Here is a 21,129-nt window from a genome sequence, read left to right as displayed (position 1 = left end):
TGCTTTCTTCTTGTCATCAAAATGACAACTCTAGGGGGTGGGACATGGGTGGGTTGTGCTTGTCTCGTTGGATTTTTCTGTAATTTCCTAAATTTTCACAATAAACATACGTCATTCTTAAAAACAGAAAAATAAATCTTCTTACAGGCATTGAGTATTTGGGGGGGTGGGCGTGGCAGGTTCCCTATTCAAGTAATAATGAAACAAAACTTATACTAAAGCATTATTAGTAACTCAATAAGATCTGTATGTTAAATAGTGATAAATATTAAGTAGAAAAATAAAGCAGGTGAGAGGATAGGAAGTTGGGGAGGGGTGACAATCTTGGGGAGGTGGCCTGTGAAGGCATCATGTAAAGAGAACATGTGAGCAAACATCTGCTGAAGGGGATTAGGAAGTGAGTGTCATGGCTCCTTACTCTGCTTTGCAGAAAAGTAAACTGAGCCACGGAGAGGTTAAATAACTTGCCTGGGTTACAGAGGTCAGTGACAGAGCAAGGATTTCCACTTGGGAAGTCCAGCTCCAGAGCTAAACTCTCAGCAACCACACCGCATTTATCTTTCTGTGTTCCACATACTAGGAATTAAACACCTCCACTTTACAAGGCCAGCAACCCTGAACAGCCCCACATTAACCTCTAATCTTACCGAGCTTTAGGTTCAGTCACTTGAAAAACAAACCTACGCATACCCGCCTTGCCAGGCTGCTGTAACAATCAGATGAGGCAACGTTTGTGAAAATACTTTGGAAACTGAAAAGCACAATGTGGATACTAATTTTAAAAAGTTATCATATGGGGTGGGCAATGGTGGTGGCAGTGGCAGAGTTCTCGTCTGCCATGCTTCGCTTCCCGGTGCCTGCCCATGCAAAGAAAAAAAAATGGTTATCATATGTGTGGCCTCTCTCTTTAAGTCAACCCGGCAGGTGTATTCACTGCCCCCCCACACACACACACACATGGGACATGACTCCCAGGGGTGTAAATCTCCCTGGCAATGTGGGACAGGACTCCTGGGATCAGCCAGTACCCAGCATCAAGGGATTGAGAAGGCTTGTTGGTCAAAAGGGGGGTAGAGAGAAATGAGACACAATAATGTTTCAGTGGCTGAGAGATTTCAAACAGAGTCGAGAGGTTATCCTGGCGGTTACTCTTGTGCATTATACGGATATCCTCTTTTAGTTTATGGTGTATTGGAGTGGCGAGGGAAGTACCTGAGACTGTTGAGCTGTGTGCCAGTAGCCTTGATTCTTGAAGACAACTGTATAACAATATAACCTTTACAACGTGACTGTGTGATTGTGAAAACCTTGTGCCTCATGCTCCTTTTATCCAGGGTATGCCCAGATGAGCAAAAAATTATGGATAAAAAATAAATAATGGGGGGAATAAGGGGTAAAATAAATTGGGAGGATGGAAATACTAGTGGTCAGTGAGAGGGAGGGGTAAGGGGTATGAGATATATGAGTTTTTCCTTTTTATTTTTTTTCTGGAGTGATGCAAATGTTCAAAAATAATCATGCTGATGAATACACAACTATGTGATGATATTGTGAGCCACCGATTGTATATCTGTATGGACTGTATGTGTGTGATCTGTCTACAAAAAATATTTTTTTTAAAAAAAGCTATATGTAAAAATCTGCATTTTCTCTGCAAAAGACTGGAAAGCAAATATTTTCTGTAAAAGGCCAGGCAATAAATATTTTAGGCTTTGTGGCCATATGGTCTCTGTCACAACTACTGAACTCTACCACTGTAGCGCAAACGTAGCCATAGATACTCTGTAAATGAATGAATGTGGCTGTGTTCCAATAAAACTTTATTTATAAAAATAGGTGGCATGCTGGATTTGGCTTACAGGCTGCAATCTGCCAACTCCTGTCTACAGCAATGCTATCTAAAAGTGTAACCCCTCAACACTGCCTGTGCCTCTTCCCCAATTAATTTTCCAACACCCATAGCCCTAATCACCATTTAGCACGCTGTATATTTTACTTATTTATTGTCTGCTTCCCCCACAAAGAAATAAGCTTCGCTGAAGACAGAGCTTGTTTGTTTGGTTCACTGCTGATTCCCCGGGGTCTTGAGCAGTACCTGGCACATAATAGGCACTTTATAAATATGTGTTGAAAGAATGCACAGATTAATGAATGGAGAGATGTTGAAGGAGTTGGACATACTATTGGGAAAGGAGGGCAAAAACATACAAGTAACGAAGGGAACATCTTTTTTGATAATATCTGGAGACCTAGGTAAAGAAAAGCCACTGAAAATGAACCCAAATATAACTTTGTGATTCCTTGCAGGCAAGAGGGAAAGGTTATTTCCAAAACCAATTCTGTGGGTTGTGAACATTTGGAAAACTAAAGCTATATAAAACAATTTCTACAATAGCCAATTAAAATCAAGGACTTCAAGTAAATAATCAGTGGCTTGATTTAGGTTTAGTTAAGAGAAAAGCTTGCAGTTTACTCCCAGATCAACTAATTGTGCATACTCCTTCCCACCTGGAAAATGTGGGTTCAGTTGTTCACTGGGAGTGGTTTGAAGGAGCAATAAGGAATTGATTTAGCAGCCTTTGCAGGGAAAATGTATATATTTGTGTCTAGTTTAGTTCAGGGCTTAGCAAATTGTCACGTTGGTCATTCAAACTTTTTCTTCACAGTTCAATTCAAGCTCATTTATATTTAAGTTAATTGAATAAGTACACATCTAAAGAGAGAAACAGTCTTTATCTAAGGTGCCTTACATAATTCTTTCAAATAAGATCTATATAATACACTTGACTTACCTACCTGATGTTCTCTGGATGAAAATACCACTTCCATCTACCAAAGTAGAAACAGTGCTTAGCAAAATGTTGGCTTAGCACAGAGTAAACCACATTGGCGAGATTATTCTAAAGAACTCTGACAATCATCCTCTATTCAGGTACACTTGGCTCAATGTTTGGATGCCTACTGCATGCCAACAAGGAGAGAGGCTGAAGCACTTAACTGGTAGACTCGTGGGTAATAATTTCATGGCAACCTGAACTCCTTGAAGACATAAATTTCCCCTTACTGATTGATTTAATACCGTAACTGTGAAAAGGCCACCAGACAAAGTCAAAAGACTTAAATTCTTAAAAAAGAATGCACTTCTAAACCCTGCTACAACATGGAGGAACCCTGAAGACACGATGCTAAGTGAAATAAGCCAGACACAACAAGACACTGTATGATTCAATTTATATGAAATGTCCAGAATAGACAAATTCATAGAGACAAAAAGTAGATAGGTTAATGGTTGCCAGGGGCTGAAGGGGAGGGGAGACTAGGGTGTCAGCTAAGGGATGCAGGGTTCTTTTGGGGAATGAAATGTTCCAGAATTAGTTAGTGGTGATGGTTGTACAACCTTGAGAATTTACTAAAAACCAATGAGTTGTACAGTTTAAAGGGGGAAATTTTATAGTACATGACTTACAACTTAATTTTTTAAAAAAAGAAAAGAAGAAGTAGAAGGCCTGGCTTTGCCATTGACTAGCTTTGCCAGGACTGAACAAATCATTTAATTTCTTTAATATGTTTCCTTATCTGAGAAACAGGGTAATAGTAACTTACCTCCCAAGTTGTTGAGATACAAATGAGAGAATCTCTATGGAAGTACTTTTGAAAAAATGAATAAAGCTACAAATTCAAGGCAATTTCACTGAAAACCGTAATGGGGTTCTTTATAGAACTTGATAAGGTCATTTTAAGGTGTATATGGAAAATCAAAAGGCCAAGACAATTTGACAAAGAAGAACAAGAAAGGAGGACTTGACCTACTATAAGAAAGTTAGAGCAATGAAGGCCATGTAGTAATCTCACAGAGTTAGACAAACAGACAATAAACCCAAGTTCAAGCCTGGAAGCAGATTCACGCATATATGGACACTTGCTATAGCCAAGGAGGGGCCATGGCAGATGCATTTGAGGAGGGCAAGGATCGACTTATCAATAAATGGTCCTGCCACAACTGATTATCCACATGGAAAAACAACTCACATAGATTCCTTTCTCAATTCTAATTAGACTAAAATTATTGTGAAAGCCAACAATTAAAATTTTCAGGATATACAAATGACCAATAAGCACTAATTTAAGCATTACTGCAATCAGCAATAATATTGAGAAGATGCTCAACATCATTAATCATGAGTGAAATACAAATTAAAATGATGAGATACTACTTCACACCCACTAGGATGTCCATTATTTAAAAAACAAAATAACAAGTATTAGAGAGGACATGAGAAATTGGAACTCTAGAGTACAGTTGATGGGATAACAAAACGGTGCAGTCACTGTGAAAAACAGTATGACAGTTTCTCAAAAAGTTAAACACAGAATTACCATATGACCTGACAATTCCACTTCTAGGTATACACCCAAAGAAAGAGAAAACAGGGTCTGAAACATACTTGTACGCCAATGTTCACAGCAGCATTATTCACAACAGCCAAAAAACAGTGGAAACAATGCAAGTGTCCATCAACAAATGCGTTACATGCACACAATCACACAATGGAACCTTATTTGGCCATGAGAAAGAATGAAGTTATGAGACATGCTGCAACATGGAAGGGCCATGAAAACATTTTGCTCAATGATATGAACAAGACACATAAGGGTAGATACTGCATGATATCCCTTACAAGAGATGACTAGAAATAGCAAATTTGCAGAGATAGAAAGTGGATTGGAGGTGACAAGATGAAGGGGGAAGGGGAAGTGTTTAGAAAAATAACAAATAAAAAAAAAGAAGGAGATGGCCTTGAATCAATTTTATTTATCAACCCAAATCCAAAGGACCAAGAGTCCCTAATCATAGCCCCCAAGAAGCCCAGAGAGATGGGTGTGTAGCCCAGCGGGTGGGACACCCTGGCAGAGGCAGAGCTGGATTGTGAGAAATCCAGTCCAGAGTGCCAGGTCAAACAAGCCCAGTTTGCCATCCTCCCAAACATCCCCACCTGCTGTGGGCACTGAACATTTAAGGAACCTGAGTGGGGAACTCCGGACACAGGGACTTGAAAGGAGAAGGTTGGGTCAGCGCACACTTATGAACACATGGAAGGACTAAGAACCCCAATTTGGACCCAGGCAGCCCTAAAATCCCCTAAAGTGCACTGAGAGACTTAAATTATGCCAAGATTCAGATCCACCTTCAGTCAAGGGGAGAAGACAGGCGGACACGGACAAGCTGGGGACATGGCTAGGAGGAGCAGTGGCCACTGATGCAAAGTGGAAAAACAGTAGAGGGCATGGCTTTGAAACTTAATGTCCAGGGTCTCTACACAGTAAAGTGAAGGTCCCAGAAAGGACTCCTTGTCCCAGGGAGCTATGCAGTGAGCCCACAACAGAGAAACCCAGTGAGGGGGGCCCATGGAAAAGAGCACAGAAATAAGAGGTAGCCTGGATGTGATTTGCAGGAGACAGAGGATGTGGTCAAGGGCGCTGAGGCAGAACTCTAGGGGTGGGGATCAGAAAGACCAAAACCTGTTCCTCTAGGGAGACACATGTTCCTCATGTGATCCCAGAACGGCTGAGGAACACAAACACGCTCTCTCCATGCATTATCTGGCTTATTTCCAGCCATCCGAAAGGTAGGTGGCATACCAACAAAGCACCTAGACACTGCTAACCCCCCCCCCCCGAACAAACCCCATGGGGATCACATGTTGTTTTCTTGCAATGGGGTTTTATTCAAACAAACAAAAAAATGTATTTCCTGACGTTGGCCTTGAAAAGCCGTGTCTAAATTTGGGTTCCTCCAGACACTAGCTGTGAGGCAAGCATTTAAGAGCAAGTCGTTTATTTAGGATGTGATCCCAGGAAACACATAGGTAAGTGGGGATATGAAGGGGGAGGCAAGGAGGAAGGGACCTAATACAGGGTATGCTACCTAGCCAGTCACCACTGAGGGCAACAGGGGCTTAATTTTTCTAGGGAATTTTGGGAGCCAGCATAGAATACCCGTCTCAGAGGTATTCTACCTAAGGGCAAGGGGGCTAGGGTATTTACCTACCAACTTTCATCAACCATTGGTTGGGGGGAGGGGGTTGCTCCCGGGTGGGGGTAGGGGAGTGTTCACTCCCTGGCACTTCGGGCCTGCCACGTGGGTGAGGTGAGCGAGCTGAGGCAGAGAAATACAGCAGCTAGCAGCTAGAAGGCCCGCTGGTGGCACCCAAGCGGTCAGGGTGAGGGCAGTGGGCTAGGCACCTGTGGCGTCCACTGACGCCCTGGAAATGGACACTCAGTCTCTCTGGAATGAATGAGAAAGTATGAACTATTGAAGCCAGGAGAGAAAAGAGGCTGGTTTCATGCCTGCCCCACCCCACTCCTTTCTTCATGTCAGTACCTGGGAGAGAGAGAGAGAGAGAGAGAGAGAGAGAGAGTGTTTCAGTTTGGCCTGTGTTTGAGGAGTTCAGTAGTTTCTCTTGAGGTGTTTGGAATGTTTGAGGAGCGACCAAGTTTGGGGGGCAGTTTAAAAGAAGTTGCTACTTGAGGTTAGAACAAAAGCTCAAAGAGTGCTGGGCTTTGTCTGCTGCTGTGGGACAGACCGTGCGTGACCCAGTTCTTCGGTGCGGGCTGGAAGGACCAGCCCAGGGAAGACTTGGGCAGGGAATGTTTATCCTTCCTAAACGGACAATACCTAATCTCCAGGAACAGAGCAGGAGCGGTGTTCTCAAGCCTGGCGACTCCAAGTGCGGTCCTCCGCCCAGCAGGAGCACCTAGGAGCTGAAATGCAAAAGCCTCAGGCCCCACCCCACAGCTCCTGAATCTGAATCTGCATTTTAACAAGGGCCCCAGGAGATCCTTTGCACATTAGAATGTGAAAAGCGCAGCTACAGATGATACTATTCACTAATAGTTCTCAAATCTGCATAAAAAGTGCATTCAGGGGCTGTGTGTCTCCTACCAAAAGCAAGTGGAATGTATTTTCTCATATTTCAGGCCATATTTGCTCTCTCCAGTTTGTCAAATAACTTAAGGTTTGATGAATGGAGCAAATTAATGCAACCTGGGAGACAGCGGTGTCGACCCGCCTGCAGTGCAGATAAATAAAGCATACTTCGCTTTTTCAAAATCTCCTTCATTTACTTCTTTCTTCCTTTCCTTTCCCTTCTTTTTCCCTTTTTTCCTTTCCTTGGCAAAATTAATAAGTTTGTACCATTCCAAGGCTGTTCAGGTGAACAAATGTTTGCCTCAAATCTGTAAAACACATCCAGCTGTTCCATGAGTGCTTTTCATTTCCAAATAAATACCACTGTGTGGGTTTGTGCTGCAGAGAGAAAAAAGCAAGCCAAAATTCTTCAGATATTTTGAAATGACATTTTGATGTAGGTAGTTGGTAAAGGAATAAATTAGCATAGAAACAGACTCCTAGAAAAAGGTAAATTTTAAAAACCAAGGTTAAAAATCAACTCAGAAGTTACGGAAAATAATGCCTCAACTTTGTATAGGGATACAGATGTGTGAGTTATGTCCAAAGATGACCGCATTCAGGAGAAAATAATTAACAACAATTAAAATTATTAAAAATCTATTTAAAGCATTCTTTTAGGTATTTAGCCAGCTGAAATGCACACAGTAGAAACATACTAGAGTGTTTGCCATAAAGCTAAAAACTGGAAACAACCCAAAGGCCCATCAACAACAGAATGTATAAATCATAGTTATTCATATAATTGAATGCAATATAGCAGTGAGAATGACCCAACTCCAGCTACATGCAGCAATATGGATGAATCTTATAAATAATATTGAGTGAAAGTCTGAGATCTCATGAGGTTCCATATATAAGGAATTCAAGGACAGGCAAAACAAATCTATGGCGTTACAGTCAGGAAAGTAGCTACTCTTGAGGGGTAGTGATTGGAAATGGATACGAAGGGGGTCCCTGGAGGCTGTTCAGGTTGTTTCCTGATCTGGGTGCTGGTTCAGTTTATGAAAAGTCACTGAGCTGTATACTCAGCTCACAATTTGTATACTTTTTTTTTTTGCATGGGCAGGCACTGGGAGTCGAACCTAGGTCTTTGGCATGGCAGGCAAGAACTCTGCCACTGAGCCACCATCGCACTTCCCGATTTGTATACTTTTTTGTTGTAGGTTGTACTTCAAAATTTACTCTTAAATAAATACATACACACAAACACACACACACACACACACACAACCATTTTCACAGATGAGTCAAATGAGAAGACTCTAAATATATCTGTGAAGAGCTACTCAGCTCGCTTACTTTCATAAGGATGATTGCTAGAAAGAAAAAGACTAATGATGATGCATAAGTGATAAATTGCACAGAGTGAACAATGGTACATAGCACAGGTCTTGACTCATGTATGAACTCTAAATACAATGAGTGCTTGGCCCAATTTAATTAAAAAAAAAATCCTCCTGGATCAAGGGTAATGGCTTCTTCAAATATCCCAAAACATGATAGATTGTATCAAAAAATCAAACATCTAGATGACAAAATAAGAAATTAAGCTGATTTGTATTGATTTTTCCTTGAAAGCTTTAGTACCAATTGAATCTGCTACAAGATTTTTTAAACACCACAACAAAGCTTCAAATCACGCCCAAAGGGAAACTGAAACCACTTGTTCAAGTCTCCTAGCTGCTAAAACTGATACTATACAATGGGGGGGCTTAACAACAGGAATTTATTGGCTCACAGTTTCAGAGGCTAGAAGACTTGCTTCCTCCCAGGTTGGTATCTTCTGGCTGGCCAGCAATCTTTGGGACTCCTTGGCTTCTCCATCACATGGCTATGCACGTGGCAATGCACATAGCAACCTCTTGTCCTTCCTCTTCGGGCTTCCGTTGACTTCCAGCTTCCATTGACTTCCGGCTTCCATTGACTTTCAGCTTTTGGCTACTCCTATGGCTTCTCCTTGTTGTGTCCAATTTCCTTTGCTTATAAGGACTTCAGCCATATCGGATTAAGGCTCTCTCTCTTTCAGTTTGGGCACAAATTTTGTGGGGGACATGATTCAATCCCCAACACTACTTCAATATACATCCACTCAATCTTCCTCCCCCATATATTCGATTTGTGACTTTGTTCTAGTTTGCTAGCTGCCGGAATGCAATATACCAGAAATGGAATGGCTTTTAAAAAGGGGAATTTAATGAGTTGCTAGTTTATAGTTCTAAGGCCGAGAAAATGTCCCAATTAAAACAAGTCTGAAGAAATGTCCAATCAAAGGCATCTAGGGAAAGATACCTTGGTTCAAGAAGGCCGATGAAGTTCAGGGTTTCTCTCTCAAGTGAGAAGGCACATGGCGAACACAGTTAGGGCTTCTCTCTAGCTGGAAGGGCATATGGCGAACACGGCATCATCTGCTAGCTTTCTCTCCTGGCTTCCTATTTCATGAAGCTCCCCGGGAGGCGTCTTCCTTCTTCATCTCCAAAGGTCGCTGACTGGTGGACTCTCTGCTTTGTAGTGTTGCTCTCTCTGAATCTCTCTGAATCTCTCATTCTCCAAAATGTTTCCTCTTTTATAGGACTTCAGAAACAAATCAAGACCCACTCAAATGGGTGGAGGCATGTCATCCCCTAATCCAGTTTAACAACCATTCTTAACTAAATCACATCAACCAGGGAGATGATCTCATTACAGTTTCAAATATACAGTATTGAATAGGGATTATTCTACCTTTAAGAAATAAGATTTGTATTAAAACATGGCTTTTCTTAGGGGGCATACTTTCTTTCAAACCAGCACAGACTTTCAGACCAGACTAAGTACAAGTACATTTATGTGTGTGTCCTTTTTCCGGATTTCAACAACACACACAGATTATCACTTATTTTACACCAGAGTTAATGCTGAAATGGACACCACAAATTATACTATAATCCTAGGCAGATGAATTTTTTCTATTCTGCCCCAAATCTTCCCACCTGTATATCTATAAGCAACTGTCCAAAATGAAAGGTTTGGGGAATTTGTATGCCTGAATTCTAAGGTAAATGTCAATTTTTTTTTTTAATTTGAGAACCAATCTTGTAGGTAAAGAGGGTCAGGAAAAGCCCCTACTCAAAAAATGTGACACGGGTGATTTCTGAAATTCAATCAGTTTTGTTTTACCCTTAGTAAAAAATGTTTCTTCTTTGTTTGGAAACTAATTATTAGGATCCTAACACATGACTCCAGTCACTGTCCTTACCAGAAGCTAGCCCCAGAAACACAAGTGTACTCATGGGAGAAAAGAACATTTATTGATTGCTTACCATGTGCTAAATACACAAATAAATAAACAGGAAAAAAGACAATGTTAAGCCCAATGTTAAGAATTAAAATAAGGTGAGAATGAAACAAAGGGTGACCTGGCTATTTTAATCAGGTGATCAAAGAGGTGATATCCAAATGATATTTAAATGAATGATACCAAACCAGCCTTAGAAAGACTGAGGACAGGTGAAGAGAACATTCCAGGAAGTATGAACAGTTAGTACAAAGACACGGAAAGAGCTTGATGTGCTGCAAGACTCAAAACAAGGAGTATGGCTGGCAAGGGGCAGAGGTGAGAAGCAGGGGCTAGGACATGACAGAGCGTGGTACGTAAGGGCAAGCAGTTTGGGTTTACCAAAACCACTGGAGGGTTTTAAGTAGGGAGTGACATGATCCAGTTTATGCTTCTAAAAAGTGTTCTAGCTGTGGGGTACGAATTGGATAATATAAGGCCAGTACAATCATCCAAGAAGGAGATGGAGAAGGAATGGGGGTACAGAGAGGTGGACACACTAGGGATATATTTCAGAAGCCAGAGTGGCAAGATTTGTTGATGGACTGGATGTGGGCCATGAGACTTGCAGGTTTGGGGCTTGAGCAATGGGTTGGATGGTGGTGCCATATACCGAGATGGGTCACACTGGGAGAGGATCAAGTTTGGGGCTGTGGTGGCAGCGAAACAAAATTCTGCTTTGGAAATATTGAGTTTGAGATGCCTACTAGATATCTGCATGCATTAGTAAGTCTTGAGTGGTAGGAGAGTTCCTGGTTGGAGGTATGGCATGTAGGTAGAAAGAAAAGCCATAGGTTTAGATGAGGTCCTCTGAGGAGAGTACATAGAAAGAGAAGAGAAGGTAGTCTCAGTGTCCTGGAGAAATGTCAAACTTTGTAGATTGAGCAGAAAAGGAGGAGCCAGAAATGAAGACAGAGAAAGAATTACCAGTAAGAGTAGGAAAACCGAGAGAGTGGAAGTTAATGGAAGCCCCAAAAAGAAAGTGTTCAAAGAAGGAGATAATGAGTAGGTATTTCAAATGCTGCTGCAAAAATCAAGGATGGTAAATCAAAGAAATGACCAGCATATATGGCAACATGGAATTCACTGAGGACTGACAAGAAAAGCCTCAGGGGAACGCTCAGGACAGAATCCTGATTAGACTGGGTGAGGGAAGAAGGTGGGGCAATAAGGTATGAGCAGCCGTTTAAGAGGTTCTCTGAGAAGGGGAGAACAGGTATGAAGGGCAACTGGAGGGCAATGTGGAGTCAAAAGAAGGCTTTCTGAAAGACAAGTGATATTAGGGCATGATGGTAAGCTGCTGGGAATGATCCAGAAAACAGAGAGAGGGAATTGTCAAGAGGAAAGAGAGAGGGATGAGATTAAGTCCTTCACAATTTGAGTGCCAAAATAATTAACTTCAGCAATGAATTATAAACCACTGAAAAAAGAGGAATTCATGAGTCCATACCAATAATAAATATGAGAATAAATAAATGGGAGAGAAGAAAGAGCTCTTACGGTAAATGTGGAGGGCACGCTAGAGTTGGAAAATCATTCTTTCTCAGCCATCCTATTACAGATTGGGTCAGGCAAAAAAAATCACCACTGGGCGCTTAATCTAGATAGAAATATTGATGAGGAGCAGAATGCTTCTCTCTCCCCATAGACTGTTGATTAGGGAGGGGAAAACCAGTAACACACAGTGGAAAAAATCAAAAAACATCATAATCAGGTGATCAGAATTAACATCACCAATGAAGGGTAGAGGGACATCAAGGGCCTCCAGACGTGATACCCTAAGAAAGGTGCAGCATCATCTATGTAGAATTTGGTCAAGATGTGTGCATAACCTGAATGTAATCACAAGGACAGCTCAAATCTCAAATGATAAATGTTCTATTACAAAAAAAAAAAAAAGAGGGGGAGTCCTGTATTCATCCCAAACATCAATCTTATGGAAACAAAGAAAGGCTGTGGAAATGTTCCAGATTAAAAGAGCCTAAGAAACACGAAAATCGAACACAGTACCTAACCCTAGAATGGGCCCTGTACTAAAAGGGGAAAATGCTGAAAAGGGCATTATCAGATATCCTGCCAAAACTGGAATAGGAACAGTAGATTAGATAACACTAATGTATCAATGTTAACTTTACTGACATTGATAAGAGCACTGTGGTTATGTAAGAGAATTTTCTTATTCTTAGAAAATTCATACTGAAATATTTAGGAGTAAAGAGCCTTGATGAATGTAACTTCTCTTCAGATGGTTCAGAAAAAAATTAGATGTGTGGGAGCAAGAGAGCAAATGACAAGGCAAATAGGGTAAAATGTTAAAAGATGAATCTGGATAAAGGATATATGAGTATTCTTTGTAGTATTTCTATTTTTGCAAATTATTGGCAAAATCTGAAATTGTTTCCAAATAAAAAGCCTGAAAAGAAAGAAAAAGTTCTGTCCTTGAGAAGGCAAAGAGCATTTTCCCGTTAACAGAGGGGAATGCAGTGAGGATTTGTACACATGTGGGCAAGGTGGAGTTTGGGTGGCGAGAATAGGAGGTTCCTTGCTAATCAATGCTAGTTTTCAATGGCATACGAACCAGTCAGCCGCTGCGGTGGGAAGCGAAAGAGGAAAGAAAAAACAAGTGTGAAACCGCTGGTTTTGGAGAACGGGAAAGCAAATCTACTAAGCAAGCTTGGTAGAATTGCTGGATCTTGATGAAAGTTCACTTCAGATTTACTAAGGTCAAGAGTTAGACCTAGATATTGATGTTTAAAAAAACAAAACAAAACAAAACAAACCTTCCAGGTGATTCTAATGGGTAGCCAGCTTTCAGAACCACTGTGCTAAGCCAGAGTTTCCCAGCCTCAACACCACTGACAACGTGTACCAGATCATTCTTTGTTGTGGGGGGCTCGCCTGTATATTGTAGGGTGTTTAACAGCATCCCAAGTCTCTAACCACTAGACACCAGTGGCATCCAGCCCCACCCCACCCCCATTTGGGACAACCAAAAATGTCTCCAGACATTGCCAAATGTTCCCCGGGGCAGGGAGGGGGTAGGGATCACCCTCAGATGAGAACCACTACGGAAAGGAGACAAAAGCCATAAAAGCATTACATGTCTCTAAAAGTCAGGAATTGTGGATGACCCTTGCTATCCTCATAATGAAGAGCACTGTGGTTGAGAACACAGGCTCTGAAATCAGATGGTCTGTATTCAAATCCTGAATCCATTACTTACCTTTCTCTATGACCTTGGACAAGGTAGTTAACTGCTCCGTGCCTCAGTTTCCTCGTCTGTAAAATAATGATCAAGAGGTTGGCAGTACCTGCCTCAAGAGGTTGGCAAGATTAAATGAGTTAATATATACAAAGTACCTAGACTGGGGCCTGCTCAATAAATTTTAGCTATTATTATTATTATTATGACGAAGTCAGAAAGGTAATGGAGACCAGATGATCGAGCGGTAAACTGCTTACATTAAAATTTATTTCAAAGGGTGCATGGGTAGACTTGTGGTAGAATTCTCACCAGCCACGAAGGAGACCCAGGTTTGATTCCTGGCCCATACCCCACTCCCCACCCAAAAAAAAGGAAAATATATATATATACGTATATGCCAAGTTTAACCTAAAGAAATTTCCACACCAAATCTGAACAGAAAGGCAATGTGTACTCAATTTCTTCTAGGATTAGTGTCTGACTCTTCTAGATTCTAAGCGCACTCAGTCATTCAAAAATGTTTAATGAGCGCCTACTATGTCCCAAGCACTGTTCTAGGTCCTGAGAATAAACAAACAAATAATTAAATAATACAACTGCAGGCAATAATGGCAAAAAGAAAACAAAAGTAGGATAAAGGGATGGCCCGTGACTGTAGCATGAGGGCTAGAAAAGCCACAAATGAAACAAGGGAAGAAGTTCCGTGAATAGGTGGCGCAACAGTGCTCCAGGCAGGTAGCGAAGTAAATGCAGCAGCTGGCATTTTGCAGGCGAAAGTTATTTTATGGGGTCGAGCGTGAAACCTGGGAGGCTGGTTTAGGGGCTACACAGTAATTCGGGAGAGAGACATGGGGAGCTACACTTATCCCAGAGTCTTATAAATGAACTCACTTTGCATCCTAACACGATTTATATTAAATGAATCTGTCCCAGAAGCAATTCTGCAGATTGGGGCTTAAAAATGAAATGAACAAGTTATAACCCAAGGTTTCTCAAACTGTGGGTCATGAAAACAAATCAAAGGGTGGTAAAATATATTTAGAGGGTCATGATCAACATTTAACAATGAAATAGAACATACGGAAGAGAACCGGAAATATCATAATACATTGCACATAGGAAAAACACACACACTACTGGGTGAGATTTTGTTTCAGTTATACATAGGTATGCTTGTACGGGGTTAAGACAGAAAATACAGTTCTCATTGTGAATGGTGGGCAAAAAAGTTTGAAAAACCTAAGTAAGTTATAAACTGTGCCCCCATTCTCTCCGTTCTTCATTGCCCTCCCCACCCCCAGCTAAATGAGAACATCATGAAAAAGCTCCCGAGGTACTTTCTTCATCGTCCAGATAAAATGAACTGACTTGTTCTACATCATCTTCTCTTCTAGTGAGATCAAAATGCGAACCTCTAAAATAATGAAGACTGATTGGCTTCAAAGCCATTACAATTTCAATGAAAAACCAAGCAAAATAAAAAACATTCCCAAGCAGAATGAGGCATTTTTAAAACAAAGTTTATACTTTTAGTGAGCTAAAAACAGAACAGAATCTCCCAAAGGTAATAAGGATAACTGCTAGAACCCTCCAGCAAGCATAATACTTAACGGTAAATTATTAGAAGCATCCCCACCAAAATCAGAAACTACTATTTAACATTATCCTGTTGGTAAGCATAGCCACAAAGGCAAGAAAATAAGATAAGGTGAAAAATATTGGTGGGAACTCTGCCTGCTGAGCCATGACTAGTGCATTTCCTAATATAACTTATGTGGACAGCTTAATCGAACACCCTAGTACTTGGAACCCTGCGTAGGGCATGAGATTTTGTAGGTGTGTCCAGAGTGATGCCCAGATAAATCCCAGAGCGATTTGAAAAGTGAATAGGGAAGTATTTGCAGAGTCCCCTGGGGAAATGGTGAGAACGGGGGAAAATTCAACTTCCCCAAGTGGAGAATTCTTGATATTCTCACAGGCAGTGGGAACAGCCAAAGCAATAGGCCAAGCCTCCAATCTTGGGGTTTGTTCATATGAAACTTAATCCTGCAAAGGACAGGCAAAGCCTACTTAAAATTAGGCCCAAGAGTCACCCCCAAGAGAACCTCTTCTGTTGCTCAGATGTGGCCTCTCTCTCCAACAAGCAAACTCACCGCCCTCCCCCTGTCTACATGGGACATGACTCCCAGGGGTGTGGACCTTTCTGGCAACATGGGACAGAAATCCTAGAATGAGCTGAGACTCAGCATCAAGGGATTGAGAAAACCTAGTCGACCAAAAGGGGGAAGAGTGAAATGAGACAAAATAGTGTCAACGGCTGAGAGATTCCAGAGTCGAGAAGTTGTCCTGGAGGTTATTCTTACGCATTAAATAGACATCACCTTGTTAGTCAAGTTGTAATGGAGGCTGGAGGGAACTGCCTGAAAATGGGGAGCTGTGCTCTGGTGGCCATGTTTCTTGAAGATAACTGTATGATGATATGGCTCTCGCAGTTTGACTGTGTAGTTGTGAGAGCCTTGTGTCTTATGCTCCTTTTGTCTACCTTATCAATGGACAAGTAAAACATATGGATTAAAAATAAATAAATAATAGGGGGAACAAATGTTAAAATAAATTTACTAGATTGAAATGCTGGTGGTTGGTGAAGGGGAGGAGTAAGGAATATGGTATGTATGAATTTTTTCTGTCTTCTTTTTATTGCTTTTTCTGACTTGATGCAAATGTTCTAAGAAATGATCATGATGAATATACAACTATGTGATGATAGTGTGAGCTCTTGATTATATAACAAGAACGGAATGATCATATGATAAGAATGTTTGTGTTTGTATGTGGTTATGTATCATAAATAAAAAATCAATTAGTTAAAAAAAAGAACGGGAGGGGTAAGGGGCATGGTATGTATGAATTTTTTTCTGTTGTCTTTTTATTTCTTTTTCTGAATTGATGCAAATGTTCTAGGAAATGATGATAAATATGCAATATGTGATGATATTGTGAATTACTGATTATATATGTAGGATGGAATGATCGTATGTTAAAACTATTTGTGTATCTTTGTTGTCCTATATTTTTTTAATTTTAAAATTAATTTAAAAAATTAAAAAAAATATTGGTGGGGGGATATCCTATAGTATTACCATTTGCAGATAACTTGATGCTCTATCCAGGAAAATCAATTAAAAAACAATGAGAACCAATACAATTCAGTAAAATGGCTTCATATATGATGGAACACTACAAAAAATTAAATAACCTTCCTATATCCGGCAATAGGGATTAGAAAATGAAATGGGAAGAAAGGATACAATTTTTTAAAGCAACTAAAATTACACACATAATATGATCTAGAAACTCACCTTACAAGACTGTGTAAGACCTACAATGTGGTATTGGCATAAGGATGGACATAGGAATCAATAGCACAGCACATAGAATCCAAAAACGGACCCACATATATACAGTCAGTTCCTGACAAAGGGGCTAGGAGGATTCAATTTGGGGGAAGTTCAGTCTTTTTAATGAATGGTGTTGGAACAACTGAAGATCTATATGAAAAAAAGTGAATCTCGACCCTATTTCACGCAAAAAAAAAAATTTAACTTGAAATGAAGCCACAGATCTACGTGTAAGTGACAAAACTATGAAACATCTACAGGAAAGCATAGGAGAAAATCTTGGTGATATTGAGGTAGACAAAGATTTATTAGACAGTTTAATAAAGGTGTTATCTGTAAAAGAAAAAACTGATAAATTAGGCTTTATCAAAATTAAAAGCTTCTGTGCTTTGAAAAACATCATTAAGAAAATGAAAAGGCAAGTCACAGACTGAAAGAAAATATATGCAATACAAACTCATATCCAGATTTAGAAGGACACTTACAATTCAATAATAAAATAAACAACCTAATAAAAAAGACACTTTACAAAAGAAGATATATGAATGGCTAAAAAGCAGGTGAAAAGGTTCTCAACATCATCAGACATCAGAGAAAGGCAAACTAAAAGTACAAAGAGAGGCTGCCACATGCCTACTAGAACAGCTACAACAAAATAAACCGGTAATACCAAGTGCTGGCGAAGATGCTGAACAGCTGGACTAACGCAAATGTAAGATGGTTTAGCTACTCTGGAATTGTTTGGCAGTTCCTTATAAAGTTAAACCTACAACACAGCAATCCCACTCCTAGGTACTTCCTCGAGGGAAATGAGAATTTATGATCACACGAAAAGTTCTGTGTGGATATTTATAGTGGCTTTATTTATAATCGCCCAAAGTTAGTGACTGCACAGACAGGCTGCGGTATAGCCACAATGGAATATTACTTAACAAATAAAAGAGAACAAATTATTGGTCTACTCAACAACATGGATGAATCTCAAATGCATTATGCTAAGTGAAAGAAGCCAGTCTCAGAAGACTGCACAGTGTATGATTCCATCTACATGACATTCTGGAAAAGACGAAACTCTAGGGACAGAAAACAGATCAGTGGTAACTAGGTGCCAATACGGAGGGGTTGATTATAAAGGGCCAACAGGGGCTTTTCGGGAGTAATGAGATGTTTCTATATCTTGATATGGTGATGGTTATATGACTATATACATTTGTCAAAAATTACAGAACTGTACACTGAAAAGAGTGAATTTTAATATAAATTACACCTCGATTTAAAAATTATGGAATAGTCAAGAATTAATTAAATGGATTTATAACATGGAACACAGTGTTCACAAGGCTCTTAACTGAATGAGGGAACTTACTTTATGATAATTTCCCCCCAGTACTTAGACAATACACTTAAGTTCCAACACCACCTACCCCACACCACGCACCGAAAATAAGTTCCAGGTGGATTAAAGACCTATGTATTTACATAAGTATTTTAGCAAAAGATAATTTTTTTTCTATCTTGAGGTAAGGCAGGCAGTCCTTTCTCAGGAAGCCATAAAAACCAGCTCCCAGGTTTTTGCTGAAAGCAGGAACTCTCCTTTCTATCTTCTGAACTATTACATCACAGAAACACATTCCCCCCAGCTCTTTTTAAATTTAATGGTGCTTGTCCCAGTTTGTACCGTGTATTTGAAAGTTACTTGGCACTCTCAGGCAACAAAATGGAAAAAATGTGTTTGTCAGCCTCATCTGAACAGTAAAAACAGCAGGCGCATAAAGTAGTGAGCCCTCCCCCCCCCCCCCCCGCTCCCCACTTTGTGTCCCAACTAATGGCCAGTCCAGACCCCCCCCCCCACAAAAAGCCCTCAAGGGGCCAAAGAAAAGCTTCATTTCTTCACTGGGTCTCCCTAACACCTGAGCAAACCCACGCTGCCATTTCTGGAAGGCTGTTCCGGGTACCAAAAACATAGCGGCTCTCTTTTCCCTGCCAGAGCCGCCAATGAAATTCCATTTCTCAGGCTTTCTCTCCCTCTACTGAACAAAATCATATCCATAATTAGAGTTCAATATTTTTTTCTTTCCTATGCTTCCAACTTTTTTTTTTTTTTTAAGAAAAATACACACACCTGGAATCTGAGTGACAAGAATTATTCACGGACAAAATACTGATGCTGGCCCTGTGTTTCTTCAGTGTTTCTCAATAGTTAAATCTACGTTTATCCCCTTCTTAATGAGAGTCACCTTGCAGGGATATGGGAATGATAAAAGCAGAGGGAATCCGATCGGGGCTGGCAGCACACTGGGGCCTGGTAAAATGATACCCCTGAAGAGCTACAAAATTTGACCCCTTTCTGCTTTCCAGCTTTGCATTTGAGCTGTAAAAGCAGCCAAGTCAAGCAATGTTCAGCTCATTTTAGATCTTTGAGCAAAACTTTATGAGACTAAATAAAGACTCCCCAAATCCTCTGGAAATAGCACACACCTTGACACATAATTTACTGATTATGGCGACATCAAAAGTAATTGTATTGCTCATTAATAATTAAGCAATTAATAACCTGGGGGTAAGCAGTACTAATAAAAGCAATAATATTGTCGTGCAATATTTATTTAAATATTTATTTAAATATCGTCTTGCAATAGCTGACAAAAAGCTGGGAAAGACTGGGAGAACTGTGACACCAGGCTAATCTGCAGTCAATTTACCTTCACTCCCTATCACCTACCCACCAGGAACGCTGATAAAAGTGGGTCGGTCCTTTTTCTACCTGAGGTGCCTATTAGACCAGCCACACAATTTGTGGGACCCAGTGTAAAAATGAAAATACAGGGCCTCGTCCAAAAATCATGAAGAATTGCAAGGCAGGGACAGCTGAGTATTACACCAAGTACAGGCTGCAAGCCCATGAAGCCAGCTCTGTTGTTAGACACTATATTTCACTAGTAACCTGATAAGAAAAGTAAAGCCTTTTGTAATTTTATGAATAGGAAGAGTTTTAATGTGTGTTTGGGGTGAGGCTGTAAACTCTTGGGACCTCGCCTCCCAGTCTCCTACCCGTCCCAAGTTTTCAGCCTGTTTGACAGAAAGGATTTCTGTAGGACCCTACCATATTGAGCCTGGTCCTTCGACCAGCAGCACCAGTATCATCTGGGGGCTTGTTAGACCTGCAGACTCTCCGCCCCACCCCAGACCTGCTGAATCAGAATCTGCATTTTAACCAGATCCCCAGGGGACTCGCGTGCACAATACAGACCGAGAAGTGTCACTGTAGAGGCGGTCACGGAAAAACCTCTGCCGCCTACCTCATCTGGGTCTCGGGGGACCTGCAAGTCCCTGTCGAAACGCGATTCCTCGGAATCTCCAGCCTCCTCCTTGCCCCCATCCTCACCCTGGCTCCGGGCAGCTGCTCCATTCCGCCGCGCCCGGGGCCACCTGTTCTGGGTCCCGCCAGTTAGTGCAGCGCCCGGCCGGCCGGGCTCCGGGACGCGTTCGCGCTCCACGGACACCGCCGCACCCACTGCCCGGCGCGCTAAACGGAATCCCCCGGGAATCGCGGCTCGCACACCGCCCGCGCGAGCCAGGTTCGTGGCTCCGTTTCCCCGAGGAGTAGGGAGAGTTTGAGTTTTAAAGGCTTGGGACATCCGAGTCCCCACCCTCGGAGAACGCGCGGCCGGAGCCCCCTTTCCCACGGCGCGCAGTCTCCCGCGGTCGGAGTGCCGGCACCCGGAGCTCGGCGCTTTCAGGGCGACCCCGAACCCCGGCTCAGAATCGCGGCCGGATGAAGGAAACATCCACCCCGCCGTCCCGTCGCCCTCCAGGTCCCCGCGCGGCGCCCGCGCTTCCCGCGCCGGGTCGCCAACTCCCCCGGGTTCGGTCTCCAGGACCCCGCGGGGACGGACCCACGCCGGCGCTGCGCGCTTACCTGCGGGTCCCCACCGACGGGTGGCTGCTGGCGCCCTCCGGCTCGCCTCCTTTTCCCCTTTCCCTCGGGCCGTGTCCCTCCTCCTCCCGCCCCGCGGGCTCGGCGCCGCCCCCGCCGCTCCCGGACCGCGCGCCCGCCCGCCCGCCCTGCAGTCTGCCCAGCGGCGTGGCGCGTCCGGCGCTCAGCGGCGGCGAGGCTGGGCGCGGAGGCTGGACGCGGAGGTGGGGAGCGGGCGGGGCGCAGAGGGAGGAGGGCGTGAGCCAGCGGCGCGGCGGGCCGAGGCCCGGCGGGAGCTCCGGGATGGGGGGGATGGGGAGTGGGCAG

The 21,129-nt window shown here is 42.2% G+C and overlaps 1 protein-coding gene across 4 annotated transcripts in view; it reads right to left on the bottom strand.

Moving 5' to 3' along the window:
• ADGRG2 (adhesion G protein-coupled receptor G2) overlaps window positions 1–20,865 on the bottom strand; it is a 133,798-nt gene extending 112,933 nt beyond the window's left edge. For 3 of the 4 annotated variants that reach the window (XM_077145079.1, XM_077145082.1, XM_077145081.1), the window contains exons 1-2: window positions 20,806–20,862; window positions 13,507–13,562 (exon numbers count right to left, since the gene is read on the bottom strand). The gene's annotated coding sequence lies outside the window, so the exon portion shown is untranslated. Of the gene's footprint in view, window positions 1–13,506; window positions 13,563–20,805 lie in introns of all 4 variants that reach the window. The other variant, XM_077145080.1, reaches the window with a different exon arrangement.
• Window positions 20,866–21,129: the final 264 nt, after the last annotated feature.

This window comes from Tamandua tetradactyla, chromosome X (assembly GCF_023851605.1).
Source record: "Tamandua tetradactyla isolate mTamTet1 chromosome X, mTamTet1.pri, whole genome shotgun sequence".
NCBI classification, from domain to species: Eukaryota; Metazoa; Chordata; class Mammalia; order Pilosa; family Myrmecophagidae; genus Tamandua; species Tamandua tetradactyla.
This window is presented reverse-complemented; position numbering and strand designations above follow the sequence as displayed.